The sequence below is a fragment of the Triturus cristatus genome, chromosome 4_2, assembly GCF_964204655.1.
Source record: "Triturus cristatus chromosome 4_2, aTriCri1.1, whole genome shotgun sequence".
Lineage (NCBI taxonomy): Eukaryota > Metazoa > Chordata > Amphibia > Caudata > Salamandridae > Triturus > Triturus cristatus.
Window position 1 is genome coordinate 963,861,861 of NC_140586.1, and position 22,800 is coordinate 963,884,660.

The 22,800-nt window shown below is 45.5% G+C and overlaps 1 protein-coding gene across 2 annotated transcripts in view; it reads left to right on the forward strand.

The window, feature by feature from the left end:
* Nucleotides 1-22,800, forward strand: part of LOC146839148 (uncharacterized) — an 83,172-nt gene that overhangs the window by 46,025 nt on the left and 14,347 nt on the right. The window contains exons 2-4 of one of the 2 annotated variants that reach the window (XM_085603167.1): nt 1,861-1,967; nt 11,820-11,964; nt 20,253-20,313. The gene's annotated coding sequence lies outside the window, so the exon portion shown is untranslated. The remainder of the gene's footprint in view (nt 1-1,860; nt 1,968-11,819; nt 11,965-20,252; nt 20,314-22,800) is intronic. The other variant, XM_085603166.1, reaches the window with a different exon arrangement.

Consider the following 22,800-nt stretch of genomic DNA (forward strand, 5'->3'; position numbering starts at 1 on the left):
CCCTTTTTTAAACATGCCAGGTATTTTTTTTTTAGCAGGAGTAGCACTACATCTCCCAGCATGCATCAGGTCGGTTTCGTGTAGCTTATGTGGAGTGGGATTGCCAGAATCAGCCGGAGTATTACTCAAACTGCTATCCTTCTGTATAGATTCAGCGACGTTTTTTTGTGGATTCAGAACAGTTCCATAATTGCCCGGCTTACCAATAACTGTTGCGGCAGCCGCCGCCACTGCCCGAGTAGTTGGTTTGGGTCCCATCGCTGGTCCCCTTCTCCGTACTCGCTTCCCCAGTGCTTCTTGGCTTTTGATCCGTCCGCCTGTGGCAGGTAATCTTAACGAGGAATCCCGAATCCAGCACAGTCGTGATTCAGCAGCCAGATGATTCCGCATCGATAGCAGGCCAGTTGTAACGGTCGCCACACGCCAGGCAGCTTGAGAAACCGGCGATATTTGAATAGGGAAGCCTGCTGCATACTCGTAAGTCACACCATTAATCGAGAATCCATATAGAATCTTCCCCGCAACTCCGTCTAGATGAAAAAAGGGAGAGCGAGCGCCCAGGACAGCTACAGGTGAGAGCGACTAGCAGCGAGCTCGTCTCTGCTGCTCACTCGGATGCGGATGCATCCGCCATCTCGCCCCGCCCTGGACAGCTCCTACCTCTGACGGCTCCTGCTGAGAGTACCCAGGTGGAGGGTCCTGCTGAGTGTGCTCAGTGGCTATGGTCGGCACTTCCTCCAGCTCCTGCCTCTGACAGCTCCTACCTCTGACGGCTCCTGCTGAGAGTACACAGGTGGACTGTCCTTCTGGGTGTGCTCAGCGGCTCTGGTCGGCATTTCTTCCAGCTCCTATACCTGACGGCTCAAGCCTGAGAGTACCAAGGTGGAGTGTCCTTCTGGGTGTGCTCAGCGGCTCTGGTCGGCACTTCTTCCAGCTCCTGTACCCGACGGCTCCTTCTGAGAGTACCCAGGTGGAGTGTCCAGGAGAGTGTTTTCAGCGGTTCTGGTCGGCACTTCTTCCAGCTCCTTACCTGACAGACCCTGGTGAGAGTACCCAGGTGGAGTGTCCTGTTGGATGTGTTCTGCTGTTCTGCTCAGCACGTCTTCCAGCTCCCATTCATTGCACTGCACTTGGATCTGTTAAAGTTTTATTTTCACAAGGATGATCTCTGATTCCTGCATGTCACATGTCTGACGTTTCTCACTGGCTGTAGCTTCTTGTCTCTTCACACTTCTTGTGCCGTACTTGCCACAGCATCATTGTGGTTTGTAACCAGCAAGTCTCCAGGCTCACTGGCTCAGATATCTTTTCATGCGGCTGTTGGTATCGAGAGTTCAACTGCTTTGAGCACACACTGGTTCCTTGATCATTTCCAGAAGTCTCAATATTTCAACTCTCAATAAATCTCTCAATACCTGTTACGTTTCACAGTTGTCCATTACTTACACCATCCGCTGTTGATCCAAAGTCACTGCAGAAACGCTATCCCAACTCTAGGAAAGAATGCAGCGTCAGCAGGATATATTGCGAGAACTACAACCTGCTAAACTGTTTGCAAAGCCGTGTCCAAGCATTCATGCTTTAGTTTTATAGCTATTGGTATAAAGTGGTTGTCATAAGGTTTCATGAGAGGTTGATCCTCTTAAGACATATATAGCTCCTCAGAAGATTTCCTCCCCATTGCTAGTGGTCTGTCTCACAAGTCCGTACACCACCTCACGCGCCCAACAACAGCAATCCTTCGGAAGTTGTGCCGAGATGTTTCCTTGTTTTAATTTGATGGCCAAACATGAAGTGTGATCTGCCCATCGATGTATGTGTTTATCTGTCCCTGAATAAAGCGATTGTGTTTCTTTTCAGCTGCAGAACACCACAGCCTTTTTACCACACACCACCGGTGCAGTCTTATGCCAGAGGTTCCATCGGTAAATCTTCTGGGCTGCCAAACTCAGCAGGTCTTGCGTCTGGTAAGTCAAATTAGTCTATCAGTGGCTAGTCAAGTCAAAAAGTAAAGTTTATTTAGACCTTTGGTCCTTAAACAGCATAAAAACATGACATTTTGTATAAATATTCTAAAACATTACAAATTCCTCAACAGCCATTTTACAGAGGCCTGATTTCCAAATACTTCCTCTATCGCTGGGAATAACCTTCAATATCAAGGGAAAGAGAGGGTTATTATGTTGGGCCTTCACACTTCCTCCTAAATCATAAGTGCACCCAACAAGGTGTGGCGTTGTGAAAGAAACATTCGTTTGTTGGGCTACAATTATCCTAGGAATGATTTATCTCTTTAGGTCCCGGGATTATCCTCATCAGATGCTCAGACATCACCCACCGAGGAGGCATGCTTCATCATCGGGTCGTGCTCCACGTTGGGTGGGGTGTACAGAACCTAATGGGCTCCGTCAGGACCATGTTGTAGAGATCTTTACGATTTGTTATGTGCAGTGGTCGAAAGCGCGATGCTTTTAATCCCTTGATAAGTGTCAGGAGTGAATGTGTTTAGATTGGGTGATATATAGCTAGAATGACCTATAAATAACCTGCTGACTATTTTATTGTTAGTTGGTTGGATCAATGGTGGGATTAAAAAGACCGATGGTTGTGGACTAGCAGGATCTAATCACAAATCCAACATAATTAATTAGTGTCTGTGCATCCAGATAAGGACAATCCCTGGACCTAGTGAGGTAAATTATGACAGTGATACTTGTACCCCTACATAATACTGTATTCTCTGGGACCCCACACCTTCTTGTGTGTACCACTGAGAATACCCCAAGCTGATGTCCCTCCTAGGAAGGTTGCTCCTCACTGCTCTGTCTTCTAGCCCTCTTTCCAGCTCTCTCTGCGTAGAGAAACATATGTATACAGAGGTCTGATTCGGGTAGTGCGACTCAAAGTATCTTCTTGCCCCAGTATGTTGTTCTTGTGAGACATTAGGTTTACTTATAGGGGCCTTAGAGCCCAGCCATTATTTACTATTGATTATCTTTGTTGTCACTCTTATTTCCTTGCTTCTCTTTGGTCTTCACGTGCTGGCATCACTTTCTCTTCGTATGTTTGCTCGTCCCCTGGAGCATGACTCAAGTACTGTTTCCTTGATTAATGTGTGTCCTTCCGTTGCTCGTTTTCAGAATTCTGAGGCCATTTATTTTCCTTCCGTCGTTGCTTGTCCTATCCATCCCATGTGCTGTGCTTTCCTCGCCCCTGCTCCCTCCTGCGTTGCATCAATTGCCCCTTCTCCCCAACATTCTATTGCTTGCACTGTCCTCCCACCTCACTGACCGTGTTGTTGTTGATTCCCGGTCCAGTTGCTTGCTCCATTGTTGTTGCTTGCCTTGCCATTGTAGCTTGACCCGTTGTCGCTGCTCGCCCCTTTGTTCTTGTTTGTCCTGGATCTCCTGCCCCCTCCTGAGCTGAGTTGCTTGCCTCACCCCCACCATTCTCCCTCATTCCGTTGCATGCCATGTTCCCCTCCTGGTCCTTTTCCACCCCTAACTGCATTGTTGTTTGCCCCAACTACCTTCCCTCTTGCATTGTGTTGCTTACCTAATCCCTCCACTCACTCCTGTGTTGTCACTTACCCTGTCGCCCCTCCAGTGTTATGTTGCCTGCCCTGCCCCTCCTGCATAAAAAAAAGCGCTATGACGCGCCCAGACCCGGCAGCGTGACAGCCAGCACTATTTTTCTAACGCTTAGCCATGCAATGCAGCGCCGCGCTGCTGTACGATATAGATAAAGAAATTGACAAAGCCAACAGCTCTCTCATAAGCGAGACCTGTTGGCTTTGCTAAGACTGGCTGAAGATTAAGGCTAAAGCCCGATACCTCGCTAAAGGGGTTCATTTCTCTTACAAGCTTAGGAAGAGACTTTGTTGGGCCGCTCAAGAACACCAAGATGTTGCATGCATATAGGTCAAGTTTGTAGTTATTCCTGACAATTTTTTTCCCAGTAAAATTAGTGTTGCACCTCCCTTTGTCTGCAGCTGGCTCCAAATACAGAGTAAATATGAGGGGAGAGAGAGGATTGTCATGTCTCATGTCCCAAGCATGTTTAGTGGTGGTGACATGGCTCTATCGATGCTCTCTCCCCTGTGTAGATTGCTACAGCGGGTAAAGTTCCATCTAACAAAGTTTGCGACGGTGGAACAGTAGAATGCCAAAAGAGGTCTGGCAGGGATGGAACCCATCATGACAAAGGATTTTTATCAGTGGAATAGTCAAATAGTCACCAGCACGCCAAAAGGGGGCAACAGATGCTGAATGTGAGATACCGAGAGGACCATGTTACATTATGGCATGGGGGATATTGAGACCTTATACGATTACAATTTACGTAATTCAGACAAACATGAAAAGAGGTCATACATATTACAGGAATTCCTGGTGGATACGGTACTCTCCACCCTAGAAGAGGCAGACGCAGAAGCTTTGGGGGCGCCAATCTCCAATGAGGAAATTCTCGCATCTATCAAAAAACTGAAACCGGAGAAATGTCCCAGGGGTGATGGGCTCCCAGCGGAGTATTATCAAAAATTTGCCCTGCTGCTGGCCGACCGCCTACTGGGCGTGTTTAATGAATGCCCTAGTCCACAAAGTGTTACAAAAACTATGCTGGAGGCGGTAGTGTCTATGATCCCGAAGCCAGACCGATGTCCATATTAAATATAGATGCTAAAATACTAAGTGGAATTCTGGCAATCCGATTGTTGCCTTACATACCTCAGCTGATCCACCTGGACCAGGCTGGGTTTATTCCTAGACGAAATACCACACATAATCTGCGTAGCCTGGCACATGTGTGACATGTGCCAAGTTTAGAAAAAGAGAGCTGGGCGCTGGGTCTGCTGGATATACTGCAGGCTTTTGATTCAGTAGAATGGAACTATGTATGGGCGGTACTTGAGAGGATGGGATTGGGAAGACAGTACATAAAATAAATGGAAATACTATACACTAAGCTGGCAGCGAGGATACGTCTTCGTAGACGTTCTCTGGCAGGGGTGCCCCTTGTCTCCGCTGCTGTTTGCCATTGCGATGGATCCATTGGCGTCTACCCTGAGAAACAAAATAGAGGGCTGGGGATTTCGATTAGGGGACACAAACCATGTGGTATCTATGTATGCCGACGACACATTGTACCTACGCCGCCCCGAAGTAGCAGTACCAGCACTTATCACAGAGCTGGAGAGATTTGGAGAGGAGTCCGGTCTGCGCCTTAACCCGGGGAAATCCAAACTGTTCCCCATGGGAAATCTCGTGAGAAAAAGAGAGCCTGAGCTACCAAGGGTGGGGATGGACTGGGTACGCGACGAGGTGAGGTATTTTGGGATTAGAGTGGCGCACACACACATGATTTATCTAGAAAGTAATATAGGAAGGAGCGTGGAGGGCATTAAAAGATCGGTTGCCCTTTGGAAAGATCTCCCATTGTCACTGATGGGCAGAGTGGCGCTAACAAAAAAGGTCATCCTACCACGATGTCTATATGCCCTTCAGAATTCTATATATAGAATCCCACACAGTTATTTTTCACAACTAGAACACCTGATAGTGGAACTACTGTGGGGATCCAAAAGAAAACGGATCAAGCTAGGCACCTTACAGAGGAGACGGGAGCAGGGGGGACTGGAAGTCCCACGATTAGAAGTATATTACATGGCTACACAACTGCATCATGCCGTGCACTGGTTGGATGAATGGGAGAACTGGGAGAAACAGCTGTTAGCAGGTACACACGAGGGAACCCCTCTCCCGGAGCTCCTCATGACTGGGTCTGGGGTGCCCGAATCCTTCCCATACATTATCAGGCATGTTGCTGCGATCTGGGAAACTGCTGTACAGAAGGTAGTCAAACGAGCGCCCTATGCCTCAGATGCTCCACTGTTCTTCAAAAGGACAGGGCAAACAATGACAATTAATAAATGGATAGAGGGAGGCTGCCACATGATGGGAGACATATAACGCTGAGCAGTTTATAACAAGGGAGGAGGCAGAGAACCCGTTTGAGCTTGCCAGAGGGCAATTACTGCAATATGCGAAAATGTCCGCAGTGGCCTGAGAACTGTGGCCGGTATTTCCGCAAGAGCCACCCGTTACGACAGTCCCACAGACGATATCCAACCTAGCGGGAGGACGTAGACTGTTCTCACATATAGACAGAGCGCTTGAGGAAGATTTTCCCACCGGTCCCCTTCCAATTCACACAAAATGGGACCCCGCAATGGATGAACCCCTAACAGCGACAGGATGGAAGAAAGTGCATGAGGGGGTCACACAGATAAGCTCTTTCACAAGGTTGAAACTCATACAATACAATATCATAAATTAGGCATATTTCACCCCGCGAGTACTACATAAAATATACCTGGAGCACACAAATCACTGTCCTAGGTGCAGACGCTCATTTTGTACACAGAGGTGCCGATCACGATCCATTAAAAACCGGGTACGAACCGTCGGTCGGAGCGTTTTCTCCGTCCGACTCGTACCCGGTCGTAAAACTTTACAAACATGGAATTACGATTCGCACGGAAACACCATTTCCGTACGAATCGTAAAAAACACCGACCGACGAAAATATACATACGAATGTGATCCGGGAATGCTGCGACGTGACGTCGGGACGCTTTCAGGCAGCGTTTCACGACCCAGGAATTACGATTCGAGCCGACAGCAGTCCGGACGGCAATATTTTCACGGCACCCAAAAAGTGCCGTAAAAGCGAAGTACGGCGCGAAACGACCAGAGTAGGTGGCCCGGTACGCGCCGACCCCCCCCAGCCCCCGTACGTTCGAGTCGTACCCCCCGTGAATGTACACCCGTGTACGTGTCGTACCCCCCGTGTATGTACACCCGTGTACGTGTCGTACCCCCCGTGTATGTACACCCGTGTACGTTCGAGTCGTACTCCCACCCGTGTATGTACGCTGGGGGTACGCACCGTACATACACGGGTGGGGGTATGACTCGAACGTACACGGGTGTACATACACGGGGGTACGACACGTACACGGGTGTACATACACGGGGGTACGACACGTACACGGGTGTACATACACGGGGGGTACGACACGAACGTACACGGGTGTACATACACGGGGGTACGACACGTACACGGGTGTACATACACGGGGGGGTACGACACGTACACGGGTGTACATACACGGGGGTACGACACGAACGTACACGGGTGTACATACACGGGTTTACGACACGAACGTACACGGGTGTACATACACGGGGGGTACGACTTGAACGTACGGGGGCTGGGTGGGGGTCGGCGCATACATACAGGGGCTCGGGGGGGTGTTGGGCGCGTATGCGGGCACATGTCTCCATGGTTGCAATGGGAGTTCGGTGCGGACGGTGTTTTTTCCATACGGTTGTCACATCGGACGCACGGGATGGATCGTGATTCCGCGGTCGGACTTCACTTTTCACATTTGTACGGTAAATCATCCGGGGACGTGTCGGACACATTTTCCGACCCGAGGACGTGTGGGGAATGATTCCCAATGCGATTCGTATGGACTTTTTCCCATGCGATTCGTGATTGCCAGTTTGTACGGCACTTGTATGATTCGTACGGTTAAAAGACCGGATACGAGTCGTACGGGGTATTTTTTTTACCGGATCGTGATCGGCACCATGGTGTGGGACTGCTTGGAACTAACAAACCACTGGGGGAAAATAATAGACAGTCTACAAACCGCCAAAGGATGGAAAATACCACTCACTATGCCACTCACTATGCCAAAAAATAAGAAACTTGGTAGAAAATGTGTACAATTAGGGTTAGTACCCGCAAAAAGGAGGATAGCAATTAATTGGCTGAGTTCAGATCCCCCCACAGTTGAGAGATGGGTTAAGGACGTACCCGAATGGGCCACAGCAGAGCAAATCCGAATGAAAAAAGTCAGAAAAGACGATAAGCTAGATGAAGTTGCGAGGGCCTGGTATCTCATGAAATAGATATACTTGAGAAGGAAGACCCGCCCGACGGGGAGGCAGACTTGATGCAGTCAGGACAGGAAGAGATGGTCACAGTGGCCGTGCCCGGAGGCTCTCTGGCAATTGAGAGTGGCATAGAGGGAGGAGACAAATAAAAAGTGGTATATGTTCTTTCCCGGCGACGATATGACACTAACACGTCCTTGGGAGCGAGGGAGGAAAGGGGGATACGTTAAACGTTATTGTTCTATATAGTTGGGATAATGGTATATGCAACATTTATGCTGTAAACGTCTCAGAGGAGGATCTGAGAAGAGAAGCTTATGATTTGTGAAATTTACATCTCCGTACTGCGAAGATAAGGATTGGGTATGCTGATATGTCACATCTGAATGTAAATGTATTGTCATTACGGAAAATGCCAATAAAAACAAAACAAACAAAAAAAAACATGAAAAGAGATCATATTTACATTTGGCACAATCCAAATCAAAATTATATACAGTAGGCCAAGCAAAACAAATTAAAACCTTAAAAAGGAAGCAGTGACAGGTAGGTGAAAACACAGAAGTAACAAACGTTATTTAAATGCAGCATAAAATGCTATTGGACAATGTTGTATTAAAAACAAATATTGTCACATAAATAAAATAATAAACATCACAAAGAAATAAAATTAAGAAAAATAATACAACCACCACTATACATTAAACATCATATACTGATAATCATTGGAAAGAAATCTAATTTATAGAAATGTATCCTCATCAAATCAAAATTTGATTTGAATTTAAACGTGCATAGATGGACAAACAATCAGAACAAGCTGCTTACAAACAGATTTAAGACGGTATGGCAAAACAAATAAGGCAACCTTCGTAAACTTGTCATGGTTGAGAAATGGAGTATGGACTGTACTCCGCCCATTAGAGTCCAGCATTCCATTCTTCCGTAGCGTTGAGTCCATCTTGGGTGGACTGAGGTTTAAATATCCACTTACATTCCAGTCGAGTTAGCAGGGTTTGTACATCACCTCCAGAGGCTGGGGTTTAATCAGATCAATGACCGGCCAAAAGAAGTAATCTTCGGTATGATTATCCTCCATAAAGTGTTCGACCAGTGGTACAGAGGCCACTTTACATCGGATTCTGCTCTTATGCTGATAAATCTTGGCTTTAACTTTTTGAATAGTTTAGCCAATGTAAATCCAATTACAGGGACAACAGATGCTCTAAAATACATTCTGCAAATTATAATTGGAAAAGAAATCCCACTCTTGAAGTATATCTTTGTGTTGAACGATTTGTGTGTTGGCTGTGGTGTTACGAGCTGTGCTGTTTCCACGTTGAAAGTGTCCTTTGACTGGGGGAAAGCTCAACATTGTGTCAACGGATTAAGGTTTGAATGCTCTCACCGGATGGCCTCTAAGGCTGCGTCCTCTTCTAAAAGATAAAAGAGGCAATCCCAGTGATAGGGAGAGCACATTCCAATGTTTTTTTAATGATTTTTATCAATTTGTTAGTTGAAGGGCAAAAGGCCGTAACACAAGTGAACGTATCACAGGAGGTTTATTTTTTGGTTGTGATAGAGTCTCCCTCTGAGAATACCGTGCCCTTTTGAGTGATTGTTTTTATCATTTTTATGGGGTAGCCTCATGCTTTAAGTTTGCATGAATAAGCTCTCTGCTTCTTTAAAGAAGTCCTCCTCAAACTTACAGTTGTGTCGAATGCACAAAATTTGTCTGCAAGGGAGGCCATCTCGCAAAGCTATAGGGTGGTAGTTGGTGTACCGAGGAGTGTATTTTTTCTGTAGGTTACACACTCACTACACGTACATACACTCACAGTCCTACCACCATAGCTGTGCTACACACTCACTACACATGCATACTCACACAGAGTCCTATCGCCATGTAGGAAAGTAGGATCTGCTTCTATGGTTACCCCCACTTTTTGCTTGATGTGATGCTGTTCTTGACTAGAGTCCTGCTATTCAGGACCCCAGTGTATCTGCTTTCTTCCATAAATTGTTGTGTTCAGTACTTAGGTACACCCCAGATTGGATACTGTGTTACCCTTATTAGTCCCTAGTATATGGTAGTAAGGTACCAAGGGCCTATGTAACCCAGAGGTCCCCCATGGGCTGAAGCATGCATTATGCCACCTATCGGAGACCATTCAAAATGGAACTACAGGCCTGCCATTGCAGCCCGTGTAAGCTGGTGCTAGCAGCACTTACTAAAGATATAGGTTTCCTATATCTAGGGTCACTGCACTTAAAATCTATAAGTCACCCATATAGCAGGCCTTAACAATCCTGAGGGCAGGGTGCTTGGTTCTAAGTGAAAGGGTGCCCCTGCATGAGGAAGACACCCTTACAGCCTACGGAGTCCATTCTCCCGGGTTGTAAGTGAAGCAGCCATATACTATATAGAGGGGCACCATGTAATAACGCGATGACCATCTAGAAAACGGCTGCAACTAATCCTATCATGTTTGGCATCAAACATGTTGGAATCATACCTCCCACAATGTAAACGGTGTGGGAGGTATTATTCTAAGCACTGGAAGAGCCCTCCGTTAGGCTCTCAGTATTCCTGGTACCAGCCTTCTAGACCCGGACAGCACAAAATGGTGGCTGCCGACCAGAGCCATGATTCTGCCCTCCAGCTGCTGAGCCAAGCTCGACCAGGGGAAGGCAGAAAAATGACAGCATTTAGTGTATTGGAGCCGGGTGAGTGTGCTTGCCAGCACCACTCATTCTGCATGAGGGGTGCATTTGGTGTCCCCATGCATAGTCCAGTTCAAACCAGCTCTGGAAGCTGTGGCTCCTGCTGTGGTGCGAAACTGTCACAAAGCACATGGGAGTAACCTCTCCCCTCACCTGGGAGGGTCCCCTGAATCGTCCCAACCCTTTCCTAAGGGTACTTGAGGGCTTACCTGTGGGTGGGTCCCTAGATTCGTCATGGGACAAGATTCAGATCAGACACCACTTCTTCCTCTACTGTCTGGGCACTCTGGCCTTAGTTTGGGCTCAACTTCATCTCCCTTCCAGTCTGCTGCATTGTCTGTGCATGTGCACCATACAGGAAACTTCCAAGGCCTGTGGGCATCAAAGACACCTGCAGGACTCTCCCTTGCAGTGGAGTCACTTCCCTGCATTTGCAGGCACCGCATCTAAGTCGACCGGTCTGCTGATCCTGAGCTCCTCCGGACTCTGAAAGGTTCTGCAACACAGGTTGTTGTTCTCCACAGCTCTGGAGGTCTGCCATGCCCTCTCACCAAGTTTGAGGCCAGTATCCCTCGTGGGGTTTGCAATAACCGAACCCCCTTGCACTGTGCAGTTGCAAAGCCTTGTTGGCTTCCTTCCAAGAAGATCTTCGGGCTCTAAGTAGCCCCAACCCTGAGCACCTCCAGTGACCAGAATCTTTGGCCTCACAGCACCGTTGTGCATCGTGCCCACCTTGAGGTCGTCTCGCAACTCCAGGGCCTCCAGCTTGTGTGTCCATTTGAGGGTAACTTTTGTCTCCCCTGATTGTTCTGGGCCTACCCTGACTTCCCTGCTTGTGGTGAGTCCCCTGGACCTTGCTGGTGCCAACATTGCACTTTCTTCGACTTCTGCGTGGGTTGCACTTGCTATGGCTTGTTGGTGCTCGCGCCGGACACCGACCCCTCAGCATTTGACATCCGACATGAGACAGCTCTTACATGGCTCCTGGTCTTTTTCAGCATCGCCTGGTCCTCTCAGGTGCAGAGTCAATGTCCTCATCAACTCTCCTGCAACTCCTGACATTGGTGGGCATTCGTCTTCCAGATCTCCTGGTCACTCCTGAGTGACAGACTCTGTCCCCTCTGCTTGCAGGTACCTCTCAACTAGAATCCACCTTCGGATTCCCCTGGACACTTTCTCCTTCGTCAGCAGCTGCACTTTCCTGAAGTCCTCCATTGGGTTCGACAGCGGTTTCCGACACCACGTCACACCTATGCACCCAGCTTCCCTGGTGTAGGTAATGTGGGTACTAGGGTATCCATGGGTGGGGTGGCTCTCCAACCTTCTGTCTTCCATGGGGTTTCTTCAGGGTCCACTGGGAAGGGTCCTTAATCTTTTAAAATCCAACCGCGACTTACACGTAGCGTTGTAGGGAGTGTGCGGTTGTGTTCCCACACTGCACACTCGCTCCGTGGGGTTCCTAGTCACTCACCTTTGGTGGTTCCTTGGGTTCCCAGCACTTCTATGTCCTCTTGACATTGTCTTGACCCGAGTCATGGTTCTTATACCCCTTTTTTAGTATATAGTTTGGCCCCGCCTCCCAGTGGTCCACTATGTATTCTGTGCTATTTGCTGTATTGTAAAAAAAAGTATTGTGTTTATCTCGGGTAGGAGATATCTAAACTCGTTAGAGAGTATTATATAATAAATACTTATTTTTATAAATACCTTGTGTGGTTCTTTTTCACTTTATCTATACTATAAGATTTAATTCTAGTAAAACAAGCTCCATTACACTCCTTCTGGACTAAGCCTGAAGGCTGATCTCCACAGCTACCACTTAGAGAGCTTTCTAACGTTGTCCAAGACCTCTTAAATCACCATAAGGATTGTCTGGAATGTTGCAGGGTGCCTGCTTACATTTGTGGACATCATATACCAAGGTCTGCTTCTCACACGTGATATCTGTGCTACAAACTCACTACACATACATACATACAGACTCCTACCACCATATCTGTGCTACACACTAACTACACATACGTACACAGCGTCCTACCACCATATCTGTGCTTCACACTTACTACTCATACATACACACACACATCCTACAGTCATAGCTGTGCTACACACTCATTACACATACATACAAACACAGAGTTCTACATCCATTTCTGTGCTCCACACTCACTACACATACATACAGAATCCTACCACCATATATGTGCTACACACTCACTACATATACAAACACACAGAGTCCAACTGCACTATATGTGCTACACACTCTCTACACATACATACACTCACAGACTCCTACCACCGTAGCTGTGCTACACACTCACTGCACATCACACAGAGTCCTACTGCCATAGCTGTGAAACACTCACTTCACATACATACACACACAGATTCCATCCACCATATCTCTGCTTCACCGTTACTCCACATACATCCACACACAAAATGCTACCACCATTTATGTGCTACACACTCACTATACATGCATACACCCACACGGAGTACTATATCCTTACTGCACTACACGCTCACTGCACATACATATACAGAGAGTCCTACGTCCATATCTGTGCTACACACTCACCACACATACACACACAGAGTCCTACCACCATATCTGTGCTTCACACTTACTACTCATACATACACACACACATCCTACAGTCATAGCTGTGCTACACACTCACTACACATACATACACAGAGTTCTACATTCATATCTGTGCTCCACACTCACTACACATGCATACAAACACAGTTCTATATCCATTTTTGTGCTTCACACTCACTACACATACATACACAGAGTCCTACCACCATATCTGTGCTACACACTCACTACATATACATACACACAGAGTCCTACCACCATATCTGTGCTACACACTTACTACTCATACATACACACACACATCCTACAGCCATAGCTGTGCTACACACTCACTACACATACATACAAACACAGTTCTACATCCATTTTTGAGCTTCACACTCACTACACATACATACAAAGACAGAGTTCTACATCCATTTTTGTGCTTCACACTCACTACACATACATACACAGAGTCCAACTGCAATATCTTTGCTACACACTCTCTACATATACATACACTCACAGACTCCTACCACCGTAGCAGTGCTACACACTCACTGCACATCACACAGAGTCCTACTGCCATAGCTGTGAAACACTCACCTCACATACATACACACACAAATTCCATCCACCATATCTCTGCTTCACGGTTACTCCACATACATCCACACACAAAGTGCTACGACCATCTCTGAGCTACACACTCACTACACATACATACACACACAGTCCTACCACCATACCTGTGCTACATACTCACTACACATACATGCACATGCAGAGTCCTACTGCCATATCTGTGTTATACACTCACTGCACATACACACACACACAGAGTTCTACATCCATATCTGTGCTACACACTCCCTACACATACATACTCACACAAAGTCCTACCACCATATCTGGGCTACACAGTCACTACACATACATACACAGAGTCCTACCACCCTATCTGTGCTACAATCTTACTACACACACATACACACAGAGTCCAACCGAAATATCTGTGCTAAACACTCTCTACACACACATACACTCACAGAGTCCTACCACCATAGCTGTGCTACACACTCACTGCACATCAGACAGAGTCCTACCGCCATAGCTGTGAAACACACTCACTACACATACACACACACAGATTCCAACCACCATATCTGTGCTACACACTCACTACACATACATATACCCACAAAGTCCGACCACCATATCAGTGCTACACACTCACTACACATACATACACACACAGACCTACCACCATATCTGTTCTTCACACTCACTACACATACATACACACACAGACCTACCACCATATCTGGTACACACTTACTACATATACATACACATGCAGAGTCCAACTGCACTATATGTGCTACACACTCTCTACACATACATACACTCACAGACTCCTACCACCGTAGCTGTGCTACACACTCACTGCACATCACACAGAGTCCTACTGCCATAGCTATGAAACACTCACTTCACATACATACACACACAAATTCCATCCACCATATCTCTGCTTCACCGTTACTCCACATACATCCACACACAAAGTGCTACCACCATTTATGTGCTACACACTCACTATACATGCATACACCCACACAGAGTACTATATCCTTACTGCACTACACGCTCACTGCACATACATATACAGAGAGTCCTACGTCCATATCTGTGCTACACACTCACCACACATACACACACAGAGTCCTACCACCATATCTGTGCTTCACACTTAGTACTCATACATACACACACACATCCTACAGTCATAGCTGTGCTACACACTCACTACACATACATACACAGAGTTCTACATTCATATCTGTGCTCCACACTCACTACACATGCATACAAACACAGTTCTATATCCATTTTTGTGCTTCACACTCACTACACATACATACACAGAGTCCTACCACCATATCTGTGCTACACACTCACTACATATACATACACACAGAGTCCTACCACCATATCTGTGCTACACACTTACTACTCATACATACACACACACATCCTACAGCCATAGCTGTGCTACACACTCACTACACATACATACAAACACAGTTCTACATCCATTTTTGAGCTTCACACTCACTACACATACATACAAACACAGAGTTCTACATCCATTTTTGTGCTTCACACTCACTACACATACATACACAGAGTCCAACTGCAATATCTTTGCTACACACTCTCTACATATACATACACTCACAGACTCCTACCACCGTAGCAGTGCTACACACTCACTGCACATCACACAGAGTCCTACTGCCATAGCTGTGAAACACTCACTTCACATACATACACACACAAATTCCATCCACCATATCTCTGCTTCACGGTTACTCCACATACATCCACACACAAAGAGCTACGACCATCTCTGAGCTACACACTCACTACACATACATACACACACAGTCCTACCACCATACCTGTGCTACATACTCACTACACATACATGCACGTGCAGAGTCCTACTGCCATATCTGTGTTATACACTCACTGCACATACATACACACACAGAGTTCTACATCCATATCTGTGCTACACAGTCACTACACATACATACACAGAGTCCTACCACCCTATCTGAGCTACAATCTTACTACACATACATACACACAGAGTCCAACCGAAATATCTGTGCTAAACACTCTCTACACACACATACACTCACAGAGTCCTACCACCATAGCTGTGCTACACACTCACTGCACATCAGACAGATTCCAACCACCATATCTGTGCTACACACTCACTACACATACATATACCCACAAAGTCCGACCACCATATCAGTGCTACACACTCACTACACATACATACACACACAGACCTACCACCATATCTGGTACACACTTACTATATATACATACACATGCAGAGTCCAACTGCAATATCTATGTTACACACTCTCTACACATACATACACTCACAGTCGTACCACCATAGCTGTGCTACACACTCACTGCACATCACACGGAGTCCTACCTCCATAGCTGTGAAACATACTCACTACACATACATACACACACATATTCCAACCACCATATCTGTGATGCACACTCACTACACATCACAGAGTCCTACCATCATATCTGTGCTACACACTCACTACACATGCATGCACACACAGAGTCCTACCACCATATCTGTCCACATACGCTCTACACATGCATGGACACACAGAGTCCTACCATCATATCTGTGCTTCACACTTATTACACATACATCCACGCAGAGTCCTACCACAATAGATGTTCTACACACTCACTACACATACATACACAGTCGTACCACCATATCTGTGCTACACACTCACTACACATACATGCACACGCAGAGTACTACTGCAAAATGTGTGCTATACATTCACTCCACATACATAGACACGAAGAGTCCTACGACCATAGCTGTGCTACACATACATGCACACAGAGTCCTACATTCATATCTACGCTACACACTCACTACACACATACACACACAAAGTCCTACCACCATATCTGTGCTACACACTCACTACACATACATACACAGTCCTACCACCATATCTGTTCTACACACTCACTACACATACCTACACAGAGTCCTACCACCATATCTGTGCTACACACTAACTACACATACATGCACACACAGAGCACTACCGCCATATATGTGCTATACACTCACTGCACATACATACACATGCAGGACCCTACCACCATAGCTGTGCTACACATTCACTATACATACATTTACACGCAGAGTCCTACTGCCATATCTGTGCTTTACACTCACTGCACATAATACATACACAGAATCCTACAACCATATCTGTGCTACACACTCACTAAACATGCATACAAACACGGAGTCCTACTACCATTGCTGTGCTACACACTCACCGCACATACACACACTGAGTCCTAACACCATATCTGTGCTTCACACTTACTACTCATACATACACACACACATCCTACAGCCATAGCTGTGCTACACACTCACTACACATACATACAAACACAGTTCTACATCCATTTTTGAGCTTCACACTCACTACACATACATACAAACACAGAGTTCTACATCCATTTTTGTGCTTCACACTCACTACACATACATACACAGAGTCCAACTGCAATATCTTTGCTACACACTCTCTACATATACATACACTCACAGACTCCTACCACCGTAGCAGTGCTACACACTCACTGCACATCACACAGAGTCCTACTGCCATAGCTGTGAAACACTCACTTCACATACATACACACACAAATTCCATCCACCATATCTCTGCTTCACGGTTACTCCACATACATCCACACACAAAGAGCTACGACCATCTCTGAGCTACACACTCACTACACATACATACACACACAGTCCTACCACCATACCTGTGCTACATACTCACTACACATACATGCACATGCAGAGTCCTACTGCCATATCTGTGTTGTACACTCACTGCACATACATACACACACAGAGTTCTACATCCATATCTGTGCTACACAGTCACTACACATACATACACAGAGTCCTACCACCCTATCTGAGCTACAATCTTACTACACATACATACACACAGAGTCCAACCGAAATATCTGTGCTAAACACTCTATACACACACATACACTCACAGAGTCCTACCACCATAGCTGTGCTACACACTCACTGCACATCAGACAGAGTCCTACCGCCATAGCTGTGAAACACACTCACTACACATACACACACACAGATTCCAACCACCATATCTGTGCTACACACTCACTACACATACATATACCCACAAAGTCCGACCACCATATCAGTGCTACACACTCACTACACATACATACACACACAGACCTACCACCATATCTGGTACACACTTACTACATATACATACACATGCAGAGTCCAACTGCAATATCTATGTTACACACTCTCTACACATACATACACTCACAGTCGTACCACCATAGCTGTGCTACACACTCACTGCACATCACACGGAGTCCTACCTCCATAGCTGTGAAACATACTCACTACACATACATACACACACATATTCCAACCACCATATCTGTGATGCACACTCACTACACTTTACAGAGTCCTACCATCATATCTGTGCTACACACTCACTACACATGCATGCACACACAGAGTCCTACCACCATATCTGTGCCACATACGCTCTACACATGCATGGACACACAGAGTCCTACCATCATATCTGTGCTTCACACTTATTACACATACATCCACGCAGAGTCCTACCACAATAGATGTTCTACACACTCACTACACATACATACACAGTCGTACCACCATATCTGTGCTACACACTCACTACACATACATGCACACGCAGAGTACTACTGCAAAATGTGTGCTATACATTCACTCCACATACATAGACACGAAGAGTCCTACGACCATAGCTGTGCTACACATACATGCACACAGAGTCCTACATTCATATCTACGCTACACACTCACTACACACATACACACACAAAGTCCTACCACCATATCTGTGCTACACACTCACTACACATACATACACAGTCCTACCACCATATCTGTTCTACACACTCACTACACATACCTACACAGAGTCCTACCACCATATCTGTGCTACACACTAACTACACATACATGCACACACAGAGCACTACCGCCATATATGTGCTATACACTCACTGCACATACATACACATGCAGGACCCTACCACCATAGCTGTGCTACACATTCACTATACATACATTTACACGCAGAGTCCTACTGCCATATCTGTGCTTTACACTCACTGCACATAATACATACACAGAATCCTACGACCATATCTGTGCTACACACTCACTAAACATGCATACAAACACGGAGTCCTACTACCATTGCTGTGCTACACACTCACCGCACATACACACACTGAGTCCTAACACCATATCTGTGCTATACACTCACCCTACACACATACAGACTCAATAAGCAACCGGATTTCCAGCTCACATTTCTGCGTCTCGCTCAGCAGCAGAACTTTACTTGAGAGAGGTCAGTAGACCATGTTTTCATTGTCACAGATGGAAAAGGTCTGATCTGTGAATTCACAACCTTGGTTTTCTGCCTCCACCGCTCATGTGTCTTACCCAAGGCAGGGACAGTAGTCCAATGTCTGATAAGAAGGCATGCTTGGTGTAGACCTCCAGGTCACAGGGAGAGGCCCAAGAGCTTGCATTGTCAGCAAGAGGCCTGTAGGCACAGAGTAGCTCTTATGATGTTACAGGACTCCCACTTTAAAATGATCTTGTATTGTTAGGAAAATGTCAGAGTTCTTTCCATATTTAGAGATCTCTACTACCCTGATGGATCACTGTCTCCATGTTTAGAGATCTTGTGTACCCTGGTGGATCACTATCTCCATATTTAGAGATCCTGTCTACCCTGATGGATCACTATCTCCATTTTGCACAGGATCAGAATGAAGGCTTTTCCCAATGCCCCCACTCGGAACGCTCTTCACCTCCTCCAAGCAATATATAGCACAGAAACGTTCCAAACGGTGGAAAGGGGCTGGGGAGTAAAAGAAGAGACAGCCAACACTCTATGGTTCCCTCTTCTAGAATCTTCCTTTCATCAATTGACTATCCCAAGCATAGTCCTTTTCTTCTAGGAGGATATGGAACTGAAAGAAAAAACAAGCATAACAGATGATGTAAAACTCCCTCTCTAACTGTTCTAGCTGCTATTAGTTTCTATATTATATTTCTTATTACTCCAATTCACATTACCACTTACCCAATTACAATGTTGGCCATAGCTCCTCTTCTGTAATTAATTATTCAGTTTTCAATTCTTTTCTTCTAGATTTTAAAATGTATTATAAGTGATATCTCTTGCATTAGTTGTTGAGAACATATATTCAATTATTTCTTTGTTTGGAAATTTCAGAGAATACTTGCGTGTTCCAAAAGGTCGAATACCAGCGGAAGACTGCCGAAAGATCTGTAAGGTAAGTTCTGAATGGTCGTCTTTTCTTTCTTTTCTTTATTTAGGGAGATTTGAGAATTTCAGATAGTTGCTGTCAAGAACTACTGTAATTCAGTTGGTTAACTCTGGACACAATGTAAAGAACTCTGACGAGGGTTATTTATAACGAGCAAGCCCCAGTCAGAAACACTACCAAACCTCAGGAAACGGGCTCCGACTGAGAAAGGCTCAGGAGACCGAGACACTGTTCCTGGAACACTCTTATCAACCCTGCGTTGCTGAAGAGGAACTAAGGGACACCAGCAACAAACTACCTGACTAACTAACCCACGAGAACTCAAGGAAGTTCCTGCATCTTGAAATTCTTCGGGTGAAGTGCGCATTCCGTTAGCAGCGCGCACCTCACATTCCGTTTACAATTCTATGGAGAAAAACACTAGTGCGCAGTTAGGCTGGCAGACATCTTACAATTCCAACGCTGCCAGCTCAGATTCCATTTCTTATTCTTTGGTCTCTTTTGTCGTTTGATTCCACTACGAGTAACAAGGCTGGCAATTGTGGAATGGTTGGCAGGAATTCTCCTTAGGATCCTGACACACTATCTCCATTTTAGAGATCTCTGCTACTCTAATGGATAACTATCTCATATTTGGAGATCTCTGCTACCCTGATGGATCACTGTCTCCATATTTAGAGATCTTTGCTACCCTAATGGATCACTGTCCCCATATTTAGAGATCTCTGCTGCCCTGAGGGATAACTATCTCTATATTTAGAGATCTCCATTACCCTGATGGGTCACTATCTCCATATTTGAAGATCTCTGCTACCCTGATGGATCACTGTTTCCATGTTTAGAGATCTCTGCTAGCCTGATAGATCACTATCTCAATTGTAGAGATCTGCTACTCTGATGGATTAGTATCTCCATATTTAGAGATCTCTGCTAGCCTGATAGATCACTATCTCACTTTTAAAGCTCTGTTACCCTGATGGATCACTGTCTCCATGTGTAGAGATCTCTGCCACTCTGACAGATCACTGTCTCCATATTTTCACATCTCTCTTAGCCTGATAGCTCTCTATCTCAATTCTAGAGATCTGTTAGTCTGATGGATTAGTATCTCCATATTTAGAGATCTCTGCTACACTAATGGATTACTATCTCCATATTCAGAGATCTCTGCTACCCTGATGAATTACTATCTCCATATTTAGGGATCTCCCCTACCCTGATGGATCACTGTCTCCATATTTTTAGATCTCCTCTACCCTGATGGATCACTATCTCCATATTTAGAGATCTCCCCTACCCTTATAGATCACTGTCTCCATATTTTGAGATCTCCCCTACCCTGATGGGTCACTGTCTCCATATTTATAGATCTCTGCTACTCTGATGGACCACTATCTCCATATTTAGAGATATCCCCTACTCTGATGGATCACTGTCTCTATATTTAGAGATCTCTGCTACCCTGATGGATCACTATGTCCATATTTAGAGATCTCTGCTAACCTGATGAATCACAATGTCCTGCTCTGATGTAGTGATTAAATATGAGTTAAGACAACACCAAACAATTGAATGCGATGAATCACCGTTATTTAATCCATTAGGCTACGGTTGTCACAAGGATCAAAGTTCAAAACGACAGACTGAATTATACTTTCCCAATTCTTGATCAAGACAGGTGCATACAAAGTGATAAGTGAGGAGTTGAGGGTCAGTGCAGGTGAGGTGCAAGGGAAAGGTAGTGCATCTATATACATCCACATACAATTCATGAAACCTATCCGGCCAGATTTCTGGCAAATACATTAAATGTAATAACATAAACAGCAGATGCAGTTATAGTATCACTGTCATCCAGGTTTGAGATACAAGGAAAAGGAATGTCGATGTTTCGACACCTATGGGGGACTAGCAAACTGTGAGTCTTGGAAGTGGGGTCTTCTTCAGGACCAGAGGGTAAAGGGGTAGCACCTAGGGAAATCAATATGAATAATTTGTGGTGTGTCTGAAAAGAGGGAGGAAAAAAGGGATGATTTTGTTGTAAAAACATTTTGAGCAAAATTTACCGGTGTCAGCCGTAGACTTTTATGCTGGGAGATGAGAGAATGGGCCTGTTGTGCTCCTATAAGGAGGAAAACAAGAAAGCCATCGCTAGGGTCAGGATTCGTATTGGTGGCTGAAGGAGGAGAGGGCTTTAAAAACAAAAGGTAAGTGTGTACTCACCATGGAGAATTACCATATGTAGACAGTAACTAGGGTAGGCTGATTAGTAGCGCGGCACAGAAGGTTCAGAAGTAACCTGTGGCTGAGACTGAAGACATAAGGGGAGAAGAATTTTGTAGTAGAAACCTGAGAGGTCGGTAAAATGGGCGTGCTTAAACTAATGGATAAAGGTTGGGAAACGTGCCAAATGCTCAGTGATTTAAAAAGGGGGGAGAGAAATTAATAAAAGTTAGTGCCGAGTGAAAACGGCGATACTTTGATCGCTAATTG